This window comes from Phyllostomus hastatus, unplaced genomic scaffold, assembly GCF_019186645.2.
Source record: "Phyllostomus hastatus isolate PE091 unplaced genomic scaffold, TTU_PhHast_1.1 phas_contig_209, whole genome shotgun sequence".
Classification (NCBI taxonomy): Eukaryota; Metazoa; Chordata; class Mammalia; order Chiroptera; family Phyllostomidae; genus Phyllostomus; species Phyllostomus hastatus.
The window spans coordinates 22,579,637-22,592,356 of NW_025333735.1; the positions used below are offsets into that span (position 1 = coordinate 22,579,637).

A 12,720-nucleotide genomic window follows, 5' to 3' on the forward strand; every position below is an offset into this window, starting at 1 on the left:
TGCTGTGTAATATCCCAAGTTGAGTCCTGCTTACTGCATGCTGACTTGGCTGGGCACTGGGTCTGCCCTGCAGGTATGAAGTCAGCAAGGATCTGATTCTTGACCTAAAGGGTGGCACAGCTGTGCAAACAATTACAAAAAGAAGTGATCCATGCAGTAGTGAACCAGTGCACAAGGAACAGATATAGTAATAATAGCTAAGTTCACTATGGATGAAGCACTGCTCTGTTTGCATATATATTAATTCATTTAATCATCCTATGTTATGTTATCCTGTGATGCAGATATTACTCTGGTCATCATCATCCCCATTTTTACAGATGAGAACACAAGAGTAACTTGCTTAAAGTCTCGAGAGCCAGGATTTGAACCCAGGCATCGCTCTTCCAGAGTCCCTGCACTTAAGCACTAAATAAGAAAGTCTCTGTGTGATACCAAGGTGAGAAAGATTGGAACTCTGGAGGATCAAGAAGGCTTTTTAAATATCAGTGTTTTACCTAATGCTGATTGAATGATGAAAGTGAAATAACAGTCATGGTCCCTGCCTTTATTCTGCTTATGATCTGGTGAGGGAGCCACACAATCAACAAATAAAAACCCAAGGGAATACATAATCACATGCTCTTGTAAGTGTTCTAAAGGCCAAGAACTGAATACTAATATAAAAACAGTAATAATGGGATGAGGAGGGGTATTAGATTTTGGTGGCGTCGTGGAGAGTGATGTTCCAGTCTGGAGCTGCAGGATGAGGAGGGTAGACAGGCACAGAAGTGGGAGGAAGAACCTGAGAGCGGATCCTGGGGCAGGAGCTCGGGCCGGAACTGAAAGACAGGTTGTGACAGCTTGGTAAGCAAGGGGGATGGATAAGACAGGCTGGGCCAGGTCACAGAGACTGGGTATGTTTATTCCAAGGTGAATGAAGGGTGTGAAGCAGGCGTGGGGAGGAAGTTACAAGGACTTGTTAACATTTCAAGAAGATCATTTGGATTTCCAGTCAAGATAGCGGCACAGGCAGACATGACTCACTTCTTCACACAACCTCATCAAAATTACAACTAAAATATAGAACAACCATCACTCAGAAATTGAGTTTAAATGGAAGTCTGACAACTACAGAATTAAAGAAACCACATCCATCCAGACAGGTAAGAGGGGCACAGACATGGAACAGGCTGGTCTCTCACCCACACGGGTGGATAAAAACTCAGGAGGGATATCTCAGGAGCAAGGAGCCCCAGACCCACACTAGGCCCCCTGACCCAGGGTTCTAGTGCCAGGGGGATAAGTCCCCACAACTTCTGGCTGCAAAAATCGGCAGGGATTGAGTCGGTGGAAGGAACTACTGGAGCTCCAACCAGTTCCTCTTAAAGAACCCACACACAGACTCACCTACACAGTCTCATTCCCTCTGAGCTCCAGCACTGGGGTAGCAGCTTGAAAGGCACTAGTGGCATACAGGGAGAAACAGTGCCTGGCATCAAGGTGAGCAGAGGCCATTGTCCCTTTTCTAAATCCTCCCCTCACAGAGCTGGCAGGTTGGTGCCATATCTGAGACTCGATCAACTTGGCTAACACTGTTTGACCCACTGTGAAGATCAGCAGTGACTCCACTCCACCCAACTTATGGGCCACTCAAATTGCTGCTCATCTGAATGGCTATTCTTGGCTCACAATTCGCAACTTCCTAAATTCTCTCAAACAAGCAACAGCTGGCCTCAGTGTGGCCCCAGGCCTGGCACTAGCAGCAGCAAGCCTAGATTCACAGCTTCACTTTGCCTAGAAATTTCCAAGTCCAAAACAAGTAGCAGCCATCTCAGATTGCTTTATAGTTCAGGCATGGTGGTCCCAGGAAGAACACAGGTTGGGGCTGACCTTGGCCTGCACCATGGAGGAAACCCCAGAGCCAGCATATCCAATGGACAGCTACAGACCACATCGGAGCACCACCGTCCTGCTCCTGCACAGCTGATCCTCCACAGAGGATGGAGGATGGTGGTCAATGGTCACAGCCAGTGTTTGCAGCTGACTGACCTAGCTAAATCCCTCCCACTGACTTGTCAATAGCAACCAAGGCTCAACTACAAGAGGAGGGTGTACTCAGCCCACACAATGGGCACACCTTGAGTACCCAGCTTGGATAATAGGGTAGGCTGTACCACTGGCCCCTACAGGACCTGAGACATTAGACCACACTACCAAGACACAGACTAAAAGCAGCTCTACCTATTACATAGAAACAAACACAAAGAAGCTGCCAAAATGAGGAAACAAAGAAACATGGCCCAAATGAAAGAACAGATCAGAACTCCAAAGAAAGAACTAAACAAAATGGAGATAAGCAATCTATCAGATGCAGAGTTCAAAACACTGGTTATAAGGGTGCTCAAGGAACTTAGTGAGGATCTTACCGGCATAAAAAAGATCCAGTCAGAAACAAATTATACACTCATTGAAATAAAGAACAATTTATAGGGAAACAACAGTAAAGTGGTTGAAGCCAAGCATCAAATCAATGACTTGGAACCTAAGGAAGCAAAAAACAACCAATCAGAACAAAAAGAAGAAAAAACAATCCAAATAAAAATGAGAGTAGTATAATCAGCCTCTGAGACAATTTCAAGATGTCTAACATTCACATCTTAGGGGTGACAGAAGAAGAGAAAGAGCAAGAAATTGGAAATCTATTTGAAAAAATAATGAAAGAAAACTTCCCTAATTTGGTGAAGGAAATAGACTTGCAAGTTCAGGAAGCACAGAGAGCCCCAAACAAGATGGATGTGAAGAGGCCCACTCCAGGGCACATCATAATTCACATGCCAAAGGTTAAAGATAAAGACAGAATTTTAAAAGCAGCAAGAGAAAAGCAGAGGGTTACCTACAAAGGAGTTCCCATAAGACTCTCAGCTGATTTCTCAAAAGGAACTTTGTAGGTTAGAAGGGATTGGCAAGAAATATTCAAAATCATGAAAGGCAGGGACCTACAGCTAAGATTGGTTTACCCAACAAAATTATCATTTAAAATCAAAGGGCAGATAAAGAGCTTCCCAGACTAGAAACAACTAAAGGAGTTCATCATCACCAAACTATTATTATATGAAATGTTAAAGGGACTTATTTTAGAAAGAGAAGAAGATCAAAACTATGAACAATAAAATGGCAAAAATACATATATATCAACAATTGAATCTAAAAAAACAAACTAAGCAAACAAGAAGAATAGAGACAGAATCATGGATACAGAAAGCATTTTTATGGTTGCCAGATGGGAGGGAGTTTGAGGGGAATGGGTGAAGAGGTGAGGGGATTAAGAAGTACAGATAGGTAGTCACAGAATAGCCATGGGGATGTAAAGTACAGTCCAGGAAATGGAGTAGCCAAAGAACTTATATGCATGACCACAGACAGGAACAGTGGTGTAGGGATTGCCTGAGGGAGTGGGGGGTGCTGTGTGGAGGGGGACAAAGGAGGAAAAATCAGGACAACTATAGTAGCATAATCAATAAAATACAATTTTAAAAAAGATCACTCTATTCTATGAAGTACAAATGAGGTTGAGAGAGTGAAAACTGGGAGAGCAGTTAGAACTATTTCCAGGCATGAAATGATGGTTGTCTGGACCAGGCTGGTAGCTCTGGAGGTGGAGAAAAGTGGATATCCTCTCAACATGCATTAGGAATAGAACCAGCATTTCTGGTGGCTGGCTTAGATGGGAGGGGTGACTTCTAAGGCTTTGATTTGGTTAGCTAGGTGGATGTGAGGCTGTTTATTGAGAAGGTGAAGCCTGGGGGTGAACAGATTGAGAGGCTCACAGAAGATCTCTCAGAAATGAGATTCCACCAGAGTTCAACCAGCTCTAATCCCATTCCTTTTTCAGCTTAATTCACACTCCCCTCCCAACTCATTCCCTCTTCTAGTTGACCGTAAACAACCCCACTGCACCAAGCAATGCAGCAGGTTGTTTTGAGAAGCGGGAGGGCTGAGCTCTGACAGCAGGCTCCTCAGGTTTCCCTGTTCTCTCCTTCCTTGGCAGGTGCCTGTGCTGTAACTGGGGCATATGAACTCTGAGAGATCATGGATGTTATCTGGTTTGTTCGCCCATGTGTCCTTTTCTGAGGGACCTCTATGTTTTCTTTCCCTCTTTCTCTCTTTCTTCCTTTCTCTCTTTTAATGTTTTCAATCTTATTCCCTGGTGAACTCCCAGCCAGCCAACCCCACTCACAGAGTATGTTTGTCACCTCCTCTGCCCCCATTTTGTTTGCAAACTGATCTCAAAGGGGAGTGTGGGAATCATTTGAACACTGGTGCAGGTATGCAAGATTTTACAGCTCCCCCCACCTTCAATCTGGTTCTTAATCCATTATTACAGTGATGTCTTTAAAGGCAAAATCTGGTCACAAAATGCCCCCAGAGTAGGTGATCTCCATGACTCCGGAATGCTGAAAGGATCCATTCCAGGCTCTCCCTTGTGGCCTAGAAGGTAAGGTCTTTCTTGACTCAGACCCTGCCTGTCTGGCCAGTCACAGCTCTTCCCACCTCTCACGTCTTCTCTCCCAGCCACACGCGACTGTTGGTAGTTTGCTGAACTCACCACTCTCACTTTGAAAATGCCACTGTCTTCCCTGGACACCATGTCATTCCACTCTATGTCACCCCTTCACCTCGCCACCTGGCTACCTCTTTTTGATCTTGTAGCCTTTGCAGGCCGTTTCCCTGACCCTCAACCCCATGCTTGTGTTTCTACAACATCCTATACTCCCTGCCATTATGGCATCACCTCTCTCAGTTGCACGGACGTTCCTTATCTGCCTCCCCCTTTAGACTAATGAAGTCAAAGTCAGGGAATATGTCTTATTCACTTCTTTTTAAAAAATATTTTATTTATTTATTTTTGAAGAGGGGAAAGGAGGGAGAAAGGGAACAATACATCAATGTGTGCTTGCCTCTTGTGTGTCTTCAGCCCGGGACCTGGCCCACATGTGCCCTGACTGGGAATCCAAGTAGCAACCCCTTGGTTCGCAGGCTGGCACTCCACCCACTGAGCCACACCAGCCAGGGCCTCACTCCTGTATCTCCCAAACCTAACATAGTCAGCTCTTTGTTACACGAGTAACCGAAAGTCCTATTGCACCTCATGTTTCTTTACAAAATCAGTTTGAATGACTGCTAAACCTCCTGGCCCTTTCTAAGTGTATCTTACAATAGCAGTTTTGTTTAAAATACACAATAAAATGATAAATTCCAGCCACGAGACTCCGAAGTGCAGGTCCAGAAAGGGGGAAGGATGAGGAGGGTGGGGAGCATTTAGGCACTGAAATCCATGCCGAATCCCTGAAATCTTCACACCTCAATATTAAGGGCCAAACTGATACAATTTAGCTGATGGAAAAGCAGAGATTAGAAGGCAACGGAACCTAGTCATAGGACCAAACCACCAACAGCTATGAGGATGAGGCTCACTTTCTTGTACTGTTAACAACTTGGACAGCGCCAAATTCTGAGGTTTTGCCCTCATTGGAGGTCATACAAGCCTTCGCTCCTGTCGGGCCTCCTCTGCCATCCCTCACCTGCCCCTCTAGTTCTGAGAACTCAGCTGAAGTGAACAGTTTTTCCCCTTGCTGCGCAGTCATCCATTGCAGACTCCAGGAACTCTCAGCATCGCTTGTGCGCCCCCGCGCGGCTGTCTGCGGCCTCGCAGGCTGCGGATGGATGTGGCTGGCTGCGGAGGCGCCTATCGCAAATGAAGCAAGTTTGGCTGCACGTGACCCAGAGGCCAGATTTCATTGCTAGCCTCTGCAGGTGAGAAAGGTCAACCCGCCGGGGAAGCATGTTCCGTGTCCTCACCAGTACTCTGCAAATCGGATGTGTGGCAAAACCTTCCTGGTTAGAATCCCCACACATGGCTAGAAAGCCAGGGATCGAGGAATGGTTTGAAAGAGGGAGTAACTGTAGTGCAATTGCAGATGTAAAACTCGGAAGCTGTGGGAGGGAAGTCACGGTGGGGTTTGAACCAGTCCTTGATTTCTCCCACCCAACCCGCTCTGATCCTTAGCCGCATTTAATTGATGCACCTTTGTCTTGTCAAGCAACCAACCACATATAGTGGCTTCATGAAGCCTGTGCTGTGGCTGCCAGTGCTTTCCGGAGTCAGGGCGCTTCCGGAAGAGAAGAGAGGAGAGGTGCTCCTCTAGTCCTCTGAAGAGACAGCTATGTCCTGCTGGGGAGCCCCCATGCTCAGTCTGCTGCAGCGGTCCTTCCCAGCCCTATTCGGGACTGGCAGGGAGCTGGGCTGGCTGGCCGCGGGGTCTGCATTCCAGTTGATGGATGGGAAGGTGGCTTCGCAGAGTCGCGTGAATTCTGCTTGTGCCGGTGTGAGATACTGAGCAGGTTTCTCACTTACCGGATTTTTTATTTCCCCTTCGGTAAATGGGGACAATCATAAACCTATCCTGAAGGATTGTTACAAAGAGTCACCGAGTTCCCCCTGCCCGCCCAGTATTTTATTATGCAAAGTTTCAAACATAGAGCAAAGTTGAAAGTTTGAGAGAACCTCCACCACCAAGATTGTCATTAACATTTTACCAGACTTGTTTTATCTCACATCTGTCCATGCTCATATCCTTTATCCACCCATAACTACATCCTTTAAAAATGCATTTCAAAGTCAATTGCAGAGAGAGATTTTAAAAAAATAATTGTTTCTGGCACACCGGCTAGACAGATACTTTAGTTCAGCAAATACTTGCACATTTATGTTGTGCTAGGCACTATGGTAGGTGCTGGGAATACAATAATGAGAAAGACACTGTTTCCATCCTTAAGGTATTCAGAATTTGGCACAAAAAAGAGACAAGTGATCAGATACCACCAACTCTCCCACCATCTAGCTAACATGACTGGGGAAGCCTCATCCGGATCTGTGGGGTCAGGGAAGCCTTTCCTGAGGACGGGACATTTAAGGGAGGACTTTGTGCCCTGACTGGTGTGGCTCAGTTGGTTGGGCATCATCCACAAAACAAAAGGTTGAGGGTTCAATTCCTGGCCAGAGCACATGCCTGGATTATGGGTTGGTTCCCTGGTCCGGGCACAAACCAGAGGCAACCAACTAATGTTTCTTTCTTTCTTTCTCCCTCCTTTCCCCTCTCTCTAAAAATAAAGTCTTAAAAAAAAGGAAGACTTTATCATAGTCTCTATAAATACTGTAACACATAGTGCGATGTGCATGTAAACTAGCTTTATATACACCCCGGGGGGGGGGGCGAGTTAATACTAGAGGTGTACCCCAATCAGGAATCTGTCTATAGATGGATCATTTGAAATTGAAATCACCCCAATAAATTCAATAAAAAAGAAAGGAAGGAAGAAGGAAGAGAAGAAAGAAATTGAAAGACCATATACTTTTGGGATAACTTCGAACATCATCTAAAGCTGCACTAAAGGTTGCATTAATTAAGGGTACAATACTTTTGAAATTAGCAAACTCTAGCCCTGGCTGGTGGCTCAGTTGGTCGGAGTGCCTCTGGAAATGGAAAGGTTGCGGGTTCAACCCCTAGTCAGGGCACATACTTAGGCTGTGGGTTCGATCACTGGTCTGGGTGCCAACAGGAGGCAACCCATCAATGTTTCTCTCCCATATCAATGTATCTCTCCCTCTTGTTCTCCCTCTCAAAGCAATGAAAAAAAAATATCACAGGGTGAGGATAAAAATAAATAAAATTAGTGGTCCCTAGTTGGTAGAAACAGAAACAAGGTACCCTTGCTTAATTAAACAGGGGAGACTTCTATCTAGGTCGGGAACTCTCAGGTTTGGATTCTTCTCCCTCCCACCTCCACCCGCCTCTCAGGAGATGTTTGTTATCTGATGGGAAGGAAAGTCTGTGTGTTGTTGAAGTTGCTCGGAACTGACACTTTTCAAACCAGGTGTTTGTGGGAGGACCTAAAACTATTGTTCTTAACTCTGGCTGCACATTAGCATCCCCTGGGGAGTGTAGAAAAACAAAAACAAAAAGCCCACACACTTGGATCTTACCCTTTCTTCCCCAGTTCCCTTTTAATTGGCTTGGGGTATACCCCAGGCACTGGGCACTAAAAATAGCTCCAGGTGATGTTAATGTAGATCCAGGGTTAAGAACACTGGCTTAACAAGACAGAATTGGCAGCTCGCTGAGATTTCTGGACAGGTGGAGGCTGTGTGTTGTGCTGCCTGCAAAGAAATGTTTACACAGGTGGCAGACTCACTGAGACTGGCTCTCAACATCTCTCAATGTAACATACCTCAGAGAGCAAGCAAGGCCACAAAGGAGGAGGCCTGTATTCCTGGCTGCCTCTAACCGTGAGAGACCACCGATGTTTACCAGAAAGAACCTGGCAGTTGTAAGTGACCATAGAGAGGAAGGAAAAAGGAGGAGGATGCTCTAGCTTAGTGGTTCTCTAACTTTTGTATCAGAATCAAGCAGAGGGCCTCTTAAAGCACAGATTGCCGGGCCCCACCCTATAGATTCAGGGCCCGACTCCAGAGATTCAGGGCAGAGCATACATGGGCATTTCTCCCAGGTGAAGCTGTGGAAGTTGGTCTGTGCTTTTTATACCTTGGACAGTGTGGCTCTCATGGCTCATGAACAGTGTGTCCTAAGGCCTAAGGGCTCTAGAGAGCTTGGCTTGTCCTGGGAAGTATTTGGTGACACTAGTGTTAACACGACTGCCAGAGATTCAGACGGAAGCTAAATTATGAAGTGCCTCAAAATCATGCTGAGTTTGAACTTCACCCTGGATGCAGTGAGAAGCCACCCAATAACGCAGCATGGGCAAGATCTCAGCTGTCTGTGGCTGGGCAATCTGGGGAGGTGGTAGGGGAGGGCGACTGCACCACCGTTCTGGACACCAAAGCAGGCAGGAGGCTGGACAAGGGTTGAGAACAAGGATGACCCTAAGTCAAGGCCATCCCTAGAGGAGTTTTGGTTCAAGGTCCCGTGATGTCTGTGACAGTTAATGTTATGGGTCAACACTGAGAATGTCTTTGGATGAGACTAACAGATCAGTAGACTTTGAGTTAGCAGACTGCCCTCCGTGTGTGGCTGGGCCTCACCCAGTCAGTCGAAGGCCTGAATAGAACAAGAAGACTGGCCTCCCTGAGCAAGAGGATTCTCTAGCCGACAGCTTTGGACTTTATCTACCCCCTGACTCCACTGGGCTGTGGGTCTGCCAGCCCATGCTGTGGGTGTGGGACCTGCCAGCTTCTGCAAATGCACGAGATAGTTCTTTATAATGAATCTCTTTATGTATATACACACAGACTCTTGCTTCAGTTTCTATGCAGAGGCCTAATACAATGGCAGGCAGGATATTTCTGCTCCCAATCTTTAAAAACAGATACATCTTATCCTTCAGGATATGAGGGCCATTGGAGCCTGTTTTCTAACAGCCATTTTGAGGTTCTCGGAAAAAATTACAAAATGTGGCTGGTGGAGGGGAGTTGAATGGCTGGTACCCTTCATTCCACCACCATTTTTTTTTGTTCTCCCAGGGGAGAAAAGCTGGGCACACACCCAGCCAGCACATTAGGCCAGAGCGGCTGCTGACCCTTCACCGGCCATGAGCTTGACGCCTTGAGAAGAAGAATGCTGAAGCCAGGAGGGAGCCAGGGTGCTCAGCCTTGGGAGTTCTTCCTAGAATGTCGAGAGGTATGGTGAGTTGGTAGTCCAAGGCTTCTTTATCAACATCCAAAAGATAGGTCTATTTTTTATTGTTTCCTAGCCTTTAAAAATGTTTTGTCTCGTAAGTGCCTTGTGTCGTGGAACTAAGTTAGGGAGAACTGAAATAAACCTTGGAAATTCAGGCTAATTTAGAAGCCATGCATGGCTACTCTATCACATTCTGCTAAATCCGTGAATTTCCACAGGTTTATGGACGACTCTTCTGCCTGAAAATTAGCTGGGTGGCTGGGCGAGCCCTGTGCTCCCTCAGGTGTGTTTCTCCCCAGGGGAGATGGGAGCACTGGTGGGCAGGCACCATTTCTAAAATTTTTTTCAAACATTATTTTTAGAGAGAGAAGGGAGGGGGAGAGAAAAACATCGATTTCAGCTTTGCGCAGTGGCAGTATCGTAGCCAATGAGGTTTATCGGAGGCGCGATTATTGCTAATTGAAAAACATCGATTTGTTGTTCCATTTATTTATGCAGTCATTGGTTACTTCTTGTATGTGCCCTGGCTGGGGATCAAACTTACAACCTTGGCGTGCTGGGACAATGCTCTAACCAACTGACCTACGCAGCCAGGGCTCTAAAACCTGACTCTGTAGAGGGAATCAGAGAAATTTTTGCTCCTGTGCATCTTCACCCAGCAGGGGTCCTGATACTTGACAGCAGTACCTCAGGGGCACAAGGCCAGAGAGGCTGGCCTACCTGTTCCTTAGTGACCGGAAATGAAGGAGATGTTCTGAGGGGGTGGAGGCTATAGTCTTACACAGTCCCACACACAGACACATTTTAGTTTATCTTGGTATCGTGCAGTGAAACATTTCTTTTTCCATCTTTACTTAAATATAGAGAATCTGAAGACTGAGAGTCAAGCTGTCAAAACCTTAACATTTGCACTAGGCAGACATCAAACTGGAACTGTGACCTGAATTTAAAATTTTGTGTTCAAAAAAGTCTCACTATTTTGATTGACTTTACTATAAAAAATCTAAGTATAAATAAAATATAAAATGGGGTAGATTGGGGGAAACAAGTTTCAGTTGCTTATAAAAGCATGAAAACCAACAGTAAGACAAGGCAGAGCTGCTTGTTCTCCCGGGATGGTGGTGGTTCTGATCCGAACGAAGTGTGTTACTGAGAAGGACGCCCTCCAGTTCGCCCCACAGGTGTGGCTGTGGGCGAGGGCTGGGGGAGGGCTCCAAGGACGGAGTCAAATGAACAGTCAATTCCAGCAGCAGGGACAAACCAAAGGCCTTACTGGTTTAGTGCTTTTTTAAGTGAAAAATGCTTACAGAAAATTGAATCATATTGTGAGAAATCGATTCCCATTAGCATCTTAAATCCTTTTGACTAGGACTTTTGCTTTGGTTCATAAAGGATTAAGTGCTATGGGAATTGCCCTTCTTCCGTAGTGAACAATTAGAAAAATGGACATATGAAAACAGCAGTTTTCAGACAAAACAGGCACCTCATTATTTTGACCCACAAAAGAAGGGAAATAAAGTGAGTCTACAATTGCCCCCACTTACTGCCAGGGCAGTGTCCAGGCCAGCGCTCCAGAAGAGGGACCAACCAGACTCCGTCAGTAGAGGAGAGAGGCCAAAGCCCAGGGAGGGGTTCCCGTCCGTCTTGGTTGGAATATTAATCTGCACATGCATGAGAGGTAACTCCTTCAGGGCAGTAAAGAACCACCTGGAGTTCAGACTGGGCTGTGAATAGTCTCTACTTGTCACAGTAGGAAGACCTCATGATATTTAGGCATTGGGGAGAATTCTCAAAATAATACCTTAATAGTGGAAAAAATTAGCTCTAAACTAAAGGCTGCATTAGACCCTCCTGTTACTTGCCACTGGTTTGGTCTTTTCAAGCAAGATTATTTTTGATCAAGATCCGTTCAAGTCTTGCTTGAAAGGGTCAAACTAATTACAAGTAACTTAATGACATGCAAAAATAGTCTACTGCTATTTAAAGGAATACAACATCCCTGGCCAGGTAGCTCAGTTGGTTCGAGAGTTGTCTCCATACGCCAGGATTGTGGGTTTGATCCCCCAGTCAGGGAGTGTGCAAGAATCAACTGGTGAATGCATGAATAAGTGTAACAATGTATTGATGTTTCTCTTTTATGCAAAAAAAAAAAAAAAGAGAGAGAGAGTACAACAGAATCCACCACCCAACAATGTAAACTTTACAGTGCCTGGCAGCTAATAAAAAATGATCAAACATGCAAAGCAGAAAAATAAGACATATCCATAATTAGAAAAGATAAATCAATCAATAGAAGCAGCCCCATCAATATTAAAGATGGGATACTAGAGCAGATAGTAAACTACCATGAGCCTTAGTATATAAACCAGGGGTAGGGTACACCCTGTGGGCCAAATTTATTCCCTGCCTGTGTTTGTAAAGTTTTATTGGAACACAGCCAAGCTCATGCATTTATGTATTGCCTCTGGCTGCTCCCATGCTCCAATGGCAAAGCTAAATAGTTGTGACAAAGATTGCAAAGGCCTGCAAAGCCTAAAATGTTTATTATCTGGTTCTTCACGCCAAGTTTGCTGACTCCAGCTATGAAGGGAAACAGGAACATGGAAGGAGCTGGAGTATGTATAAAAAAAGACTCAAGTAAAAATTCTAAAGATGGGACATACAGTATTTGAAAACTTTACTGGATGGAATTAACATAAAGATGAATCTGACCTAATGTCTGTTTTCAAAAAAGCTTTGTCTGATGGGAGGAGGCTGGCCTCTCTGACAACAAAGGGTGTGAAAAAGGGGAATGTGGCAGGAATTAGAAAGAAAAAAACCACTCAGCAGTTTGCAATTCCAAATTCCTGGAATTAAGGTGCATACTAGGTTAAAGTTCCAGAGGGTTGATAGTATTGAGTTGGCCAAAGAGTTCATATAGTTTTTTCCATAAAATAAAACACATTTTTCATTTTCACCAATAACTTTATTGATTTGGATATTTTCAGTATGTCGGCCATCTCCCGTGTGGTAGAACATTGATGGTTCTTGATTAATGTCTCAA

General features: G+C 45.2%; 1 pseudogene; it reads left to right on the forward strand.

Moving 5' to 3' along the window:
* Positions 1 to 10,075: 10,075 nt before the first annotated feature.
* LOC123816591 lies at positions 10,076 to 10,206 on the forward strand (annotated as a pseudogene).
* Positions 10,207 to 12,720: the final 2,514 nt, after the last annotated feature.